At 40.0% G+C, this 15716-nt stretch overlaps 5 non-coding genes across 5 annotated transcripts; all 5 read right to left on the bottom strand.

Annotated features, from left to right (window-relative positions):
• Nucleotides 1–3650: 3650 nt before the first annotated feature.
• On the bottom strand, nt 3651–3732 carry TRNAS-GCU (transfer RNA serine (anticodon GCU)). The gene has a single exon. It is a non-coding gene; the product is annotated as a tRNA-Ser (tRNA).
• Nucleotides 3733–8102: 4370 nt separating this feature from the next.
• Nucleotides 8103–8184, bottom strand: TRNAS-GCU (transfer RNA serine (anticodon GCU)). Its single transcript has one exon. It is a non-coding gene; the product is annotated as a tRNA-Ser (tRNA).
• A 5237-nt stretch (nt 8185–13421) lies between these two features.
• TRNAS-GCU (transfer RNA serine (anticodon GCU)) lies at nt 13422–13503 on the bottom strand. Its single transcript has one exon. It is a non-coding gene; the product is annotated as a tRNA-Ser (tRNA).
• A 1452-nt stretch (nt 13504–14955) lies between these two features.
• TRNAL-AAG (transfer RNA leucine (anticodon AAG)) lies at nt 14956–15037 on the bottom strand. The gene has a single exon. It is a non-coding gene; the product is annotated as a tRNA-Leu (tRNA).
• Nucleotides 15038–15542: 505 nt separating this feature from the next.
• TRNAS-GCU (transfer RNA serine (anticodon GCU)) lies at nt 15543–15624 on the bottom strand. The gene has a single exon. It is a non-coding gene; the product is annotated as a tRNA-Ser (tRNA).
• Between the last annotated feature and the right edge of the window lie 92 nt (nt 15625–15716).

Here is a 15716-nt window from a genome sequence, read left to right as displayed (position 1 = left end):
AGTAGAATGGCAAAGAATGGCTTGGAGTGGAATGTCCAATAAATGCCTGATTTCTCCCCGGGTCATGTGGTTAAATCAAAACTGTCTAATTTACTCCTAATTCCTCAATGGATAATCATTGGTGCATCGTCATCTCTGTCCAATAATCTTCACCAGAGTTTTACACAAACCACAGTTCTCATGTCGTTGATTGGCCCATGTTATTGACGTTTTAATCGGTTGGAATGTCAGGTAAGAAAAGTTACATTTTACGCCACAGTCAATAGTTCCATTGTTTTCTCCTACTCCAGGCAGCTTTGCACCTGTTACAAATAACACTGTTGCATTCAGCAAGAATGTCTCCTTGAGCAAATAGGGTCCCATGAGAAATAATTTACTACAGCTACACACATCTCTAGCTTCTGGGAAAGTACAGTTTCATGTCCTTCAGGAAAATAGCACATTGCACGTTAGAAAAAGACAGTTTAATATGAGACCAGGCAGCTAGACACAGACCTTCGCTAAACTAAGGCCTACTGCTTAATGAACAAACTCCTAATACATAACTCCAATTTTGATATTTTAATACAAATTAAAAACATTATTACATAAGTAATTCAGGATTAATAACTTTCATTAGTCTTCGTATACATTGGTAGCCACTCCCCGTGGGCACATTTCAAACGTGTGCATTATTTCTACGTTAACACATTTTTTATGCAGCTTCATTACACAATATATTGTAAGCTTTTCATGTTAATATTAATTTTAAAAGACACACTCCAGCAATCCCTCCTCTGATGACTCTTGTCATCTCACAAATCTTCCCCACTAATTTTACATACTAAAATTCCCTCATATCAATCTCTTCCCTTCTTGGTTTCCCCTTTGATCTTGCCCTGAATAATTTTTCCCTTTGTTTTTCTTCCCTCGTCCTATTATTTTTCGCCATCTTCAATTTTATTCTTTTACAAATTTTACATGCCACCCATGATCCAAATAAGCAATCTATAACAATCAATATCCCCTGTATTATTTTAGACAATATCCCATGCCAAATGTTACTAATCCAATTTCCCACTGAAGCAAATCCTTTCCCAACCTTTTTCCAAACACATGGTTCTTTCAAATCGTTCAAGTCCGTACTATCCCTAGTCAAGTTAGTAAGCATACTTCTAATCTCATTACTATTATCTGGTATGTAAGCGCAACAATGACACCCATTGAACAATCTACAAACTCTGCCATTTTTCGCTAAAAGAATGTCTAAAGCAAGCCTGTTTTGAAGAGTCATAGCCCCCTCCGCAGCAAGTTCAGTATCCATCAGGAGTATAGCCCCTGAAAAGTTTGTCAGCATGTTATCCTCAATAGTAGACAACTTTCGAATCTTTATGGAGTTCAAAATAACTCCCACTGAAGAAATTATCGTCCCAAATATGTCTCCTACTACACTAGCAGCAGTCTCTCTCTTATGTCTAGTACGATGTAATTCAGACAATTTTGGTAACCTTTTCAAATCGTCAAGTTGATATATCTTTGGAAAAACTATCCCCAAATAACATGTCCCATACCATCCCTTTGGAAGACGGTAATAAGCATTAAGTCCACATATATAATAAATCCCGGGGATTGCTGGATCCTGTCCATTTAACATGAACGTCCATTTACTCTGAAACAAAAACACACGCTTACATTCACTCATTCCCACAAACACATTGTCATAGTATGATTTGGTCTTGGATATGCAAAGCTTTCCTACATGTAGTGCGTCTAAAGCTAACTTCCCTTGTTCTCTAATTGCACTATAACCGTCACTACTAGCAAAGGCCCGTTGCTGTAATCCTTTCTCTAGTTTACCCTTCAATGCCCTTCTTCTCTCTTCCGTGTGATCTAAAAAGCTTTCCTCTACAGGTGTAAGCAAACATGTCAAATTATTGTGGTGTGCATAAGATGTACTAATTGTTAATGTCGCCTGAAAGAATCCTTTAACTAACTTTATGCTATAGTACTTAGCTACCCCACTCACATCCTCTATGATAGGCACATTAGAAAACACAAGATCATGATTTGAGTAAAAATATTGAATCTCTTCCTGGTTATAGAATCTTGTTAGTAACAGACTACAACGTATCCCATATGTTAATGACAGTCTATGATAGGTAACCCCATCTTGTACCGAAACAGGAATCTGTGTACACACAAAACAATCTTTCGCATCCATTGTGTCAAAATACTCACTCAGCAAGCAATAGAAAACATCAGTGGATAGTTCCCCTTTCGAGTTAGTTCCCTCATGCAAGTATCTTGTATCCAGCTCAAACCTCTCCCAGGCTGTTAGTGCAGGGGTAGTCTCAGGAATTGTAGCATTGTTAGTCCCACTTTTATCCATTAGTGTCATACTCACAACCACGACCCTAATGAATATTTATTACATGAACCTTTTTTGCAAAAGTATTTGGTTCAAGTAAACTTAAAGTGTTGGGATTCGAGCCCATGGCTCCAGAAAGACTGGAGCCTAAATGAAGCCACTTTAGACTGCTCGGCCACGCTACCTTACATCTATAAACTCACAACTATAGTAACTTGGCCAAACACTGTTGACACCCGCTGTGGTGACCTGGCTATGCAGGGTAACCCAGCATTCACCGACAGTTGAGCGAGTTACAGGTAAAAAGCAAAGTATAATAACTGTCTGCATATAATATATGTCTTTCCTTATTTATTCTTCTTCCCCATTGTATGTTTGCTCTCTGCTTTAGAAACGCGAGCTGTCACCACTACAAGGAAACGTATCACACAGCGTTCTACTGTTTACACTCACTGAACTTTCAGCATCACAGTGACCCCTCTCGTCGCCTCTATAGTTAGACTTCAAGACAGCTGGTTTGTTTACCGATACAATTCTTGTCACCTTAGGTTGTGGTTTTTTAAAATAAGAAGGCTCGGTCCCACTGTCTGGCTACCCTTATATACATACCGCCACCACTTTACATAGTCTCACCTCTCGCTATGTGGATCGTAGGTGCAGAAGGCAGAGAGTGAGACAGTGATGCAGACAAAATACGTTCGTGAGTTGAAAAATACTGGGAGCGGTGGGATTCGAACACACGCATCCAAAGAGACTGGAGCCTTAATCCAGCACCTTATACCGCTCGGCCACACTACACTGTGCAAAGCAGTTTCTGTAAGCTTTCTGAAGTGAGATGTTCTGTTGGATAGGGGCGTTGGAGAATAAGGGTGTATAGCCTGTGAAGTGATCCTAGGAAAGTCAACGCCAACAGCAGCAGGCACGTGATACATTTAGTAGGTCAGGATTGGCCCCGGGCCATGGGAGGTGTCAGGGAGCGCCAGTCCTGGGAGTCTGTAGGAAGACAACCCTTACATTGGGGTCCCGCACGCGCTGCTTCTCTTTCCTTAAGGATAGGGAATCAAACTATCTACGTCCCTCAACTTACCAACCCTCCGCCTCAGGAAAGATTTTGTGATTCATGAGCAGAACCCGGCTGGCGCTGTTTACAGTAATGCCTAAGCACAGTACTCAACTGAGCGGTGTTTCCAAACTGAGCCGTTGTACTGCCGGAAATACCATGGGATATGTAATTTAACTTTCACATAAAATAGGGTTAACCCAGCCCTACCACATACGAAAAACTAAAGACGGAACAATAAACCGACGAGGATGGGATTTGAACCCACGTGTGCAAAGCACAATGGATTAGCAGTCTATCGCCTTAACTACTCGGCCACCTCGTCTTTAAAACACCATATTTCAGGAGTACAAAATATGGTAGCCAAAATGTGTTCTATTAGGTGATAGTTGTCCAAACATAATAAAGAGCATATATTTACAGATTGTTATGGTAACTTGTTGTCTTCAGCTTTGCTCTATATGACCTTGTTGTCCATCCCTACTTCAGCTTGAATATATATGTTAAATGTAATGTAATCATGAAAATTACACTTTCCAAACGTGTTCTATCCATATGTGATGTACTATCACACTACCCTCAAATGAGCTAAGATTGCTTTAATTCAGTTGTACGTGGATTTAAAGTGCAATATCATACAAATATTGTACTGGTATGGCGCTTTCGAGTCTCTAGGTGTCAGTCATTGGTGGGGTGCTTACATGTCAACATTAGGCAGCAAATAGTACACAATTAAGGAAAACTGCCTTCCCATTTAATGTGCATTGTTCTGCAAAAAGTTTTAAGTAGGAGAAAGTAAAACTTAGTTTATAAAACCGCCTAAACTGGGAGTATTGCCGCTACAGCTATGACACTTCAGTTTAAAAACGTGCGTGCATCAACAAGAAATATTTTTGCGCTAAATAAATTGCTGTCCGACTACTCACGTAATGCATAAAACTGAGGCAGTCGTAATTACAATACATTGAAGTAATATTTTGGTAGTTTTTGTTGACGATGACTCCGCAGCAAGCGATCAGATTACTTTTTATTAGTGAAGGCGCGTCAGAGCCTTGATAAGTAAACTTACAAGGAGACACGCCTAGTGCGATGAACCTTTTATACCAGGTTCGGGGACTTCCCAGTACGAGATGTCTTTTGGCATCACAAATCAATAGATCAATATCTCAACAATCGCAATAACTAATCAGCATGCTAATCAATAACCTTTAATGAGAGTCAATAAAGTGAACACACCATGATCTTTCAGTCATGAATAACCACACCAATTTAGTTAAGTGTTAGGATATTAATTTCCCTACTGGTTACAATCTAAAGTCATTTCTGTTAATCTCATCAGCAATTCATCTCCTTAGTAACTCTTCAGATTTGCAATTAGAAACGCAATTAATCAATGCATAGAGAATATTCACTCAGTATTAACACATAATTATTAAGAAGCAACTTAGCAAAGTCTCAGTAGTGCATGGTTCAACAAAGCAAGAACTCAGTCATTTGTCTATTTGCGTCAGATTTTAGTGAACACCTTAAATAACCTGGTATTAGCATCAGCATGTTGGGCTTCATGCAAAACAATTTAGCAAACACAAATTTGGAAAACATCTAACTATGGCCTCTATCAAAGAGCAGTTGGTACCTAGAAAGAAAAGGCAAACAGACAATTACAATTTTCATCAGATAGTTACCCATCCAACGGATCAGCAAACAGCGTCAGTCTTCGTCCTCGGGACATCAGTCGTTTGCATCATCAGCAAAGAAAGGACAGGGCAAAGTATCAGTATGGCATAGCTAAGGAACAAGAACTTCCCTCATATAGAGGAGAAGTAAGTATCAGGTAAGGAATAAGTAAAGGGTGGTTTAGAGTAACAGGGCGAACAAACGGCAAAGTCTCAAACGAAATGGCCTAAATGGCTCAGTAGAATGGCAAAGAATGGCTTGGAGTGGAATGTCCAATAAATGCCTGAATTCTCCTCGGGTCATGTGGTTAAATCAAAACTGTCTAATTTACTCCTAATTCCTCAATGAATAATCATTGGTGCATCGTCATCTCTGTCCAATAATCTTCACCAGAGTTTTACACAAACCACAGTTCTCATGTCGTTGATTGGCCTATGTTATTGACGTTTTCATCGGATGGAATGTCAGGTAAGAAAAGTTACATTTTATGCTACAGTCAATGGTTCCATTGTTTTCTCCTACTCCAGGCAGCCTTGCACCTGTGACAAATTACACTGTTGCATTCAGCAAGAATGTCTCATTGAGCAAATAGGGTCCCATGAGAAATAATTTACTACAGCTACACACATCTCTAGCTTCTGGGAAAGTACAGTTTCATGTCCTTCAGGAAAATAGCACATTGCACGTTAGAAAAAGACAGTTTAATATGAGACCAGGCAGCTAGGCACAGACCTTCGCTAAACTAAGGCCTACTGCTTAATGAACAAACTCCTAATACATAACTCCAATTTTGATATTTTAATACAAATTAAAAACATTAGTACATAAGTAATTCAGCATTAATAACTTTCATTAGTCTTCGTATACATTGGTAGCCACTCCCCGTGGGCACATTTCAAACGTGCGCATTATTTCTACGTTAAAACATATTTTATGCAGCTTCATTACACAATATATTGTAAGCTTTTCATGTTAATATTAATTTTAAAAGACACACTCCAGCAATCCCTCCTCTGATGACTCTTGTCATCACACAAATCTTCCCCACTAATTTTACATACTAAAATTCCCTCATATCAATCTCTTCCCTTCTTGGTTTCCCCTTTGATCTTGCCCTGAATAATTTTTCCCTTTGTTTTTCTTCCCTCCTCCTATTATTTTTCGCCATCTTCAATTTTATTCTTTTACTAATTTTACATGCCACCCATGATCCAAAAAAGCAATCTATAACAATCAATATCCCTTGTATTATTTTAGACAATATCCCATGCCAAATGTTACTAATCCAATTTCCCACTGAAGCAAATCCTTTCCCAACCTTTTTCCAAACACCTGGTTCTTTCAAATCCTTCAAGTCCGTACTCTCCCTAGTCAAGTTAGTAAGCATCCTTCTAATCTCATTACTATTATCTGGTATGTAAGCGCAACAATGACACCCATTGAGCAATCTACAAACTCTGCCATTTTTCGCTAAAAGAATGTCTAAAGCAAGCCTGTTTTGAAGAGTCATAGCCCCCTCCGCAGCAAGTTCAGTATCCATCAGGAGTATAGCGCCTGAAAAGTTTGTCAGCATGTTATCCTCAATAGTAGACAACTTTCGAATCTTTATGGAGTTCAAAATAACTCCCACTGAAGAAATGATCGTCCCAAATATGTCTCCTTCTACACCAGCAGCAGTCTCTCTCTTATGTCTAGTACGATGTAATTCAGACAATAATGGTAACCTTTTCAAATCGTCAAGTTGATATATTTTTGGGAAAACTATCCCCAAATAACATGTCCCATACCATCCCTTTGGAAGACGGTAATAAGCATTAAGTCCAAATATATAATAAATCCCGGGGATTGCTGGATCCTGTCCATTTAACATGAACGTCCATTTACTCTGAAACAAAAACACACGCTTACATTCACTCATTCCCACAAACACATTGTCATAGTATGATTTGGTCTTGGATATGCAAAGCTTTCCTACATGTAGTGCGTCTAAAGCTAACTTCCCTTGTTCTCTAATTGCACTATAACCGTCACTACTAGCAAAAGCCCGTTGCTGTAACCCTTTCTCTAGTTTACCCTTCAATGCCCTTCTTCTCTCTTCGGTGTGATCTAAAAAGCTTGTCTCTTCAGGTGTAAACAAACATGTCAAATTATTGTGGTGTGCATAAGATGTACTAATTGTTAATGTCGCCTGAAAGAATCCTTTAACTAACTTTATGCTATAGTACTTAGCTACCCCACTCACATCCTCTATGATAGGCACATTAGAAAACACAAGATCATGATTTGAGTAAAAATATTGAATCTCTTCCTGGTTATAAAATCTTGTTAGTAACAGACTACAACGTATCCCATATGTTAATGACAGTCTATGATAGGTAACCCCCTCTTGTACCGAAACAGGAATCTGTGTACACACAAAACAATCTTTCGCATCCATTGTGTCAACATACTCACTCAGCAAGCGATAGAAAACATCAGTGGATAGTTCCCCTTTTGAGTTAGTTCCCTCATGCAAGTATCTCGTATCCAGCTGTTTCTGTAAGCTTTCTGAAGTGAGATGTTCTGTTGTATAGGGGAGTTGGAGAATAAGGGTGTATAGCCTGTGAAGTGATCCTAGGAAAGTCAACGCCAACAGCAGCAGGCATGTGATTCATTTAGTAGGTCAGGATTGGCCCGGGGCCATGGGAGGTGTCAGGGAGCGCCAGTCCTGATAGTCCGTAGGAAGACAACCCTTACATTGGGGTCCCGCACGCGCTGCTTCTCTTTCTTTAAGGATAAGGAATCAAACTATCTACGTCCCTCAACTTACCAACCCTCCGCCTCAGGAAAGATTTTGTGATTCATGAGCAGAACCCAGCTGGCGCTGTTTACAGTAATGCCTAAGCACAGTACTCAACTGAGCGGTGTTTCCAAACTGAGCCATTGTACTGCCGGAAATACCATGGGATATGTAATTTAATTTTCACATAAAATAGGGTTAACCCAGCCCTACCACATACTAAAAACAGAACAAAAAACCGACAAAGATGGGATTCGAACCCACGCGTGCAGAGCACAGTGGATTAGCAGTCCATCGCCTTAACCACTCGGCCACCTCGTCTTCAAAACACCATGTTTCAGGAGTACAAAATATAGTAGCCAAAATGTGTTCTATTAGGTGATAGTTGTCTAAACATAATAAAGAGCATATATTTACAGATTGTTATGGTAACTTGTTGTCTTCAGCTTTGCTCTATACGACCTTGTTGTACATCCCTACTTCAGCTTGAATTTATATGTTCAATGTAATGTAATCATGAAATTTACACTTTCCAAACGTGTTCTATCCATATGTGATGTACTATCACACTACCCTCAAATGAGCTAAGATTGCTTTAATTCAGTTGTACGTGGATTTAAAGTGCAATATCATACAAATATTGTACTGGTATGGCGCTTTCGAGTCTCTAGGAGTCAGTTATTGGTGGTGTGCTTACATGTCAACATTAGGCAGCAAATAGTACACAATTAAGGAAAACTGCCTTCCCATTTAATGTGCATTGTTCTGCAAAAAGTTTTAAGTAGGAGAAAGTAAAACTTAGTTTATAAAACCACCTAAACTGGGAGTATTGCCGCTACAGCTATGACACTTCAGTTTAAAAATGTACGTGCATTAACAAGAAATATTTTTGCGCTAAATAAATTGCTGTCCGACTACTCACATAAGGCATAAAACTGAGGCAGTCGTAATTACAATACATTGAAGTAATATTTTGGTAGTTTTTGTTGACGATGACTCCGCAGCAAGCGATCAGATTACTTTTTATTAGTGAAGGCGCGTCAGAGCCTTGATAAGTAAACTTACAAGGAGACACCTAGGTCGATGAACCTTTTAGACCAGGTTCGGGGACTTCCCAGTACGAGATGTCTTTTGGCATCACAAATCAATAGATCAATATCTCAACAACAATCGCAATAACTAATCAGCATGCTAATCAATAACCTTTAATGAGAGTCAATAAAGTGAACACACCATGATCTTTCAGTCATGAATAACCACACCAATTTAGTTAAGTGTTAGGATATTTATTTCCCTACTGGTTACAATCTAAAGTAATTTCTGTTAATCTCAACAGCAATTCATCTTATTAGTAACTCTTCAGATTTGCAATTAGAAACGCAATTAACCAATGCATAGAGAATATTCACTCAGTATTAACACATAATTATTAAGAAGCAACTTAGCAAAGTCTCAGTAGTGCATGGTTCAACAAAGCAAGAACTCAGTCATTTGTCTATTTGCGTCAGATTTTAGTGAACACCTTAAATAACCTCGTATTAGCATCAGCATGTTGGGCTTCATGCAAAACAATTTAGCAAACACAAATTTGGAAAACATCTAACTATGGCCTCTATCAAAGAGCAGTTGGTACCTAGAAAGAAAAGGCAAACAGACAATTACAATTTTCAACAGATAGTTACCCATCCAACGGATCAGCAAACAGCGTCAGTCTTCATCCTCGGGACATCAGTCGTTTGCATCATCAGCAAAGAAAGGACAGGGCAAAGTATCAGTATGGCATAGCTAAAGAACAAGAACTTCCCTCATATAGAGGAGAAGTATGTATCAGGTAAGGAATAAGTAAAGGGTGGTTTAGAGTAACAGGGCGAACAAACGGCAAAGTCTCAAACGAAATGGCCTAAATGGCTCAGTAGAATGGCAAAGAATGGCTTGGAGTGGAATGTCCAATAAATGCCTGATTTCTCCTCGGGTCATGTGGTTAAAATAAAAACTGTCTAATTTACTCCTACTTCCTCAATTGATAATCATTGGTGCATCGCCATCTCTGTCCAATAATCTTCACCAGAGTTTTACACAAACCACAGTTCTCATGTCGTTGATTGGCCCATGTTATTGACGTTTTCATCGGTTGGAATGTCAGGTAAGAAAAGTTACATTTTACGCTACAGTCAGTAGTTCCATTGTTTTCTCCTACTCCAGGCAGCCTTGCACCTGTTACAAATTACACTGTTGCATTCAGCAAGAATGTCTCCTTGAGCAAGTAGGGTGTCATCAGAAAGAATTTACTACAGCTACACACATCTCTAGCTTCTGGGAAAGTACAGTTTCATGTCCTTCAGGAAAATAGCACATTGCACGTTAGAAAAAGACAGTTTAATATGAGACCAGGCAGCTAGGCACAGACCTTCGCTAAACTAAGGCCTACTGCTTAATGAACAAACTCCTAATACATAACTCCAATTTTGATATGTTAATACAAATTAAAAACATTAGTACATAATTAATTCAGCATTAAAACTTTAATTAGTCTTCGTATACATTGGTAGCCACTCCCCGTTGGCACATTTCAAACGTGTGCATTATTTCTACGTTAACACATTTTTTATGCAGCTTCATTACACAATATATTGTAAGCTTTTCATGTTAATATTAATTTTAAAAGACACACTCCAGCAATCCCTCCTCTGATGACTCTTGTCATCACACAAATCTTCCCTACTAATCTTACATACTAAAATTACCTCATATCAATCTCTTCCCTTCTTGGTTTCCCCTTCGATCTTGCCCTGAATAATTTTTCCCTTTGTTTTTCTTCCCTCCTCCTATTATTTTTCACCATCTTAAATTTTATTCTTTTACTAATTTTACATGCCACCCATGATCCAAATAAGCAATCTATAACAATCAATATCCCCTGTATTATTTTAGACAATATCCCATGCCAAATGTTACTAATCCAATTTCCCACTGAAACAAATCCTTTCCCAACCTTTTTCCAAACACCTGGTTCTTTCAAATCCTTCAAGTCCGTACTATCCCTAGTCAAGTTAGTAAGCATACTTCTAATCTCATTACTATTATCTGGTATGTAAGCGCAACAATTACACCCATTGAACAATCTACAAACTCTGCCATTTTTCACTAAAAGAATGTCTAAAGCAAGCCTGTTTTGAAGAGTCAAAGCCCCCTCCGCAGCAAGTTCAGTATCCATCAGGAGTATAGCCCCTGAAAAGTTTGTCAGCATGTTATCCTCAATAGTAGACAACTTTTGAATCTTTATGGAGTTCATAATAACTCCCACTGAAGAAATTATTGTCTCAAATATGTCTCCTACTACACCAGCAGCAGTCTCTTTCTTATGTCTAGTACGATGTAATTCAGACAATTTTGGTAACCTTTTCAAATCGTCAAGTTGATATATCTTTGGGATAACTATCCCCAAATAACATGTCCCATACTATCCCTTTGGAAGACGGTAATAAGCATTAAGTCCACATATATAATAAATCCCGGGGATTGCTGGATCCTGTCCATTTAACATGAACGTCCATTTACTCTGAAACAAAAACACACGCTTACATTCACTCATTCCCACAAACACATTGTCATAGTATCATTTGGTCTTGGATATGCAAAGCTTTCCTACATGTAGTGCGTCTAAAGCTAACTTCCCTTGTTCTCTAATTGCACTATAACCGTCACTACTAGCAAAGGCCCGTTGCTGTAATCCTTTCTCTAGTTTACCCTTCAATGCCCTTCTTCTCTCTTCCGTGTGATCTAAAAAGCTTTTCTCTACAGGTGTAATCAAACATGTCAAATTATTGTGGTGTGCATAAGATGTACTAATTGTTAATGTCGCCTGAAAGAATCCTTTAACTAACTTTATGCTATAGTACTTAGCTACCCCACTCACATCTCTATGATAGGCACATTAGAAAACACAAGATCATGATTTGAGTAAAAATATTGAATCTCTTCCTGGTTATAGAATCTTGTTAGTAACAGACTACAACGTATCCCATATGTTAATGACAGTCTATGATAGGTAACCCCCTCTTGTACCGAACAGGAATCTGTGTACACACAAAACAATCTTTTGCATCCATTGTGTCAACATACTCACTCAGCAAGCGATAGAAAACATCAGTGGATAGTTCCCCTTTCGAGTTAGTTCCCTCATGCAAGTATCTTGTATTCAGCTCAAACCTCTCCCAGGCTGTTAGTGCAGTGGTAGTCTCAGGAATTGTAGCATTGTTAGTCCCACTTTTATCCATTAGTGTCATACTCACAACCACGACCCTAATGAATATTTATTACATGAACCTTTTTTGCAAAAGTATTTGGTTCAAGTAAACTTAAGGGGTTGGGATTCAATCCCACGGCTCCAGAGAGACTGGAGCCTCAATATAGCCAGTTTAGCCTGCTCAGCCACGCTACCTCACACCTAAGAGCTCACAACTATAGTAACTTGGCCAAACACTGTGGACACCCGCTGTGGTGACCTGGCTATGCAGGGTAACGCAGCATTCACCGACAGTTGAGCGAGTTACAGGTGAAAAGCAAAGTATAATAACTGTCTGCATATAATATATGTCTTTCCTTATTTATTCTTCTTCCCCATTGTATGTTTGCTCTCTGCTTTAGAAACGCGAGCTGTCATCACTGCAAGGAAACGTATCACACAGCGTTCTACTGTTTACACTCACTGAACTTTCAGCATCACAGTGACCCCTCTCGTCGCCTCTATAGTTAGACTTCAAGACAGCTGGTTTGTTTACCGATACAATTCTTGTCACCTTAGGTTGTGGTTTTTTAAAATAAGAAGGCTCGGTCCCACTGTCTGGCTACCCTTATATATATACGTCACCACTTTACATAGTCTCACCTCTCGCTATGTGGATCGTAGGTGCAGAAGGCAGAGAGTGAGACACTGATGCAGACAAAATACGTTTGTGAGTTGAAAAATACCGGCAGCGGTGGGATTCGAACCCACGCCTCCAAAGAGACTGGAGACTTAATCCAGCGCCTAAGACTGCTCAGCCACACTACCCTGTTCAAACCTGTTTCTGTGAGCTTTCTCAAGTGAGATGTTCTGTTGTATAGGGGAGTTGGAGAATAAGGGTGTGTAGCCTGTGAAGTGATCCTAGGAAAGTCAACGCTAACAGCAGCAGGCACGTGATACATTCAGTAGGTCAGGATTGGCCCCGGGCCATGGGAGGTGTCAGGGAGCGCCAGTCCTGAGAGTCCGTAGGAAGACAACCCTTACATTGGCGTCCCGCACGCGCTGCTTCTCTTTCTTTAAGGATAAGGAATCAAACTATCTACGTCCCTCAACTTACCAACCCTCCGCCTCAGGAAAGATTTTGTGATTCATGAGCAGAACCCGGCTGGCGCTGTTTACAGTAATGCCTAAGCACAGTACTCAACTGAGCGGTGTTTCCAAACTGAGCCGTTGTACTGCCGTAAATACCATGGGATATGTCATTTAACTTTCACATAAAATAGGGTTAACCCAGCCCTACCACATACTAAAAACTAAAGACGGAACAATAAACCGACGAGGATGGGATTCGAACTCACACGTGCAGAGCACAATGAATTAGCAGTCCATCGCCTTAACCACTCGGCCACCTCGTCTTCAAAACACCAGGTTTCAGGAGTACAAAATATGGTAGCCTAAATGTGTTCTATTAGGTGATAGTTGTCTAAACATAATAAAGCGCATATATTTACAGATTGTTATGGTAACTTGTTGTCTTCAGCTTTGGTCTTAGTTCCCAGCTAACTTCCCTTGTTCTCTAATTGCACTATAACCGTCACTACTAGCAAAGGCCCGTTGCTGTAATCCTTTCTCTAGTTTACCCTTCAATGCCCTTCTTCTCTCTTCCGTGTGATCTAAAAAGCTTTTCTCTACAGGTGTAAGCAAACATGTCAAAATATTGTGGTGTGCATAAGATGTACTAATTGTTAATGTCGCCTGAAAGAATCCTTTACCTAACTTTATGCTATAGTACTTAGCTAGCCCACTCACATCCTCTATGATAGGCACATTACAAAACACAAGATCATAATTTGAGTAAAAATATTGAATCTCTTCCTGGTTATAGAATCTTGTTAGTAACAGACTACAACGTATCCCATATGTTAATGACAGTCTATGATAGGTAACCCCCTCTTGTACCGAAACAGGAATCTGTGTACACACAAAACAATCTTTCGCATCCATTGTGTCAACATACTCACTCAGCAAGCAATAGAAAACATCAGTGGATAGTTCCCCTTTCGAGTTAGTTCCCTCATGCAAGTATCTTGTATCCAGCTCAAACCTCTCCCAGGCTGTTAGTGCAGTGGTAGTCTCATGAATTGTAGCATTGTTAGTCCCACTTTTATCCATTACTGTCATACTCACAACCACGACCCTAATGAATATTTATTACATGAACCTTTTTTGCAAAAGTATTTGGTTCAAGTAAACTTAAAGTGTTGGGATTCAAGCCCACAGCTCCAGAAAGACTGGAGCCTAAATCCAGCCACTTTAGACTGCTCGGCCACGCTACCTCACATCTACAAGCTCACAACTATAGTAACTTGGCCAAACACTGTCGACACCCGCTGTGGTGACCTGGCTATGCAGGGTAACGCAGCATTCACCGACAGTTGAGCGAGTTACAGGTAAAAAGCAAAGTATAATAACTGTCTGCATATAATATATGTCTTTCCTTATTTATTCTTCTTCCCCATTGTATGTTTGCTCTCTGCTTTAGAAACACGACCTGTCATCACTGCAAGGAAACGTATCACACAGTGTTCTACTGTTTACACTCACTGAACTTTCAGCATCACAGTGACCCCTCTTGTCGCCTCTATAGTTAGACTTCAAGACAGCTGGTTTGTTTACCGATACAATTCTTGTCACCTTAGGTTGTGGTTTTTTAAAATAAGAAGGCTCGGTCCCACTGTCTGGCTACCCTTATATACATACCGCCACCACTTTACATAGTCTCACCTCTCGCTATGTGGATCGTAGGTGCAGAAGGCAGAGAGTGAGACACTGATGCTGACAAAATACGTTCGTGAGTTGAAAAATACTGGCAGCGGTGGGATTCGAACCCACGCCTCCAAAGAGACTGGAGCCTTAATCCAGCACCTTAGACTGCTCGGCCACACTACCCTGTGCAAACCTGCTTCTGTAAGCTTTCTGAAGTGAGATGTTCTGTTGTATAGGGGAGTTGGAGACTAAGGGTGTATAGCCTGTGAAGTGATCCTAGGAAAGTCAACTCCAACAGCAACAGGCACGTGATACATTTAGCAGGTCAGGATTGGCCCCGGGCCATGGGAGGTGTCAGGGAGCGCCAGTCCTGAGAGTCCGTAGGAAGACAACCCTTACATTGGGGTCCCGTACGCGCTGCTTCTCTTTCTTTAAGGATAAGGAATCAAACTATCTACGTCCCTCAACTTTCCAACCCTCCTCCTCAGGAATGATTTTGTGATTCATGAGCAGAACCCGGCTGGCGCTGTTTACAGTAATGCCTAAGCACAGTACTCAACTGAGCGGTGTTTCCAAACTGAGCCGTTGTACTGCTGGAAATACCATGGGATATGTAATTTAACTTTCACATAAAATAGGGTTAACCCAGCCCTGCCACATACTAAAAACTAAAGACGGAACAATAAACCGACGAGGAAGGGATTCGAACCCACGCGTGCAGAGTACAATGGATTAGCAGTCCATCACCTTAACCACTCGGCCACCTCGTCTTCAAAACACCATATTTCAGGAGTACAAAATATGGTAGCGAAAATGTGTTCTATTAGGTGATAGTTGTCCAAACATAATAAAGAGCATATAT

This window comes from Pleurodeles waltl, chromosome 12, assembly GCF_031143425.1.
Source record: "Pleurodeles waltl isolate 20211129_DDA chromosome 12, aPleWal1.hap1.20221129, whole genome shotgun sequence".
In the NCBI taxonomy this organism is placed as follows: Eukaryota; Metazoa; Chordata; class Amphibia; order Caudata; family Salamandridae; genus Pleurodeles; species Pleurodeles waltl.
The sequence above is the reverse complement of the archived record's forward strand: the minus strand, read 5'-3'. Positions and strand labels throughout refer to the sequence as shown.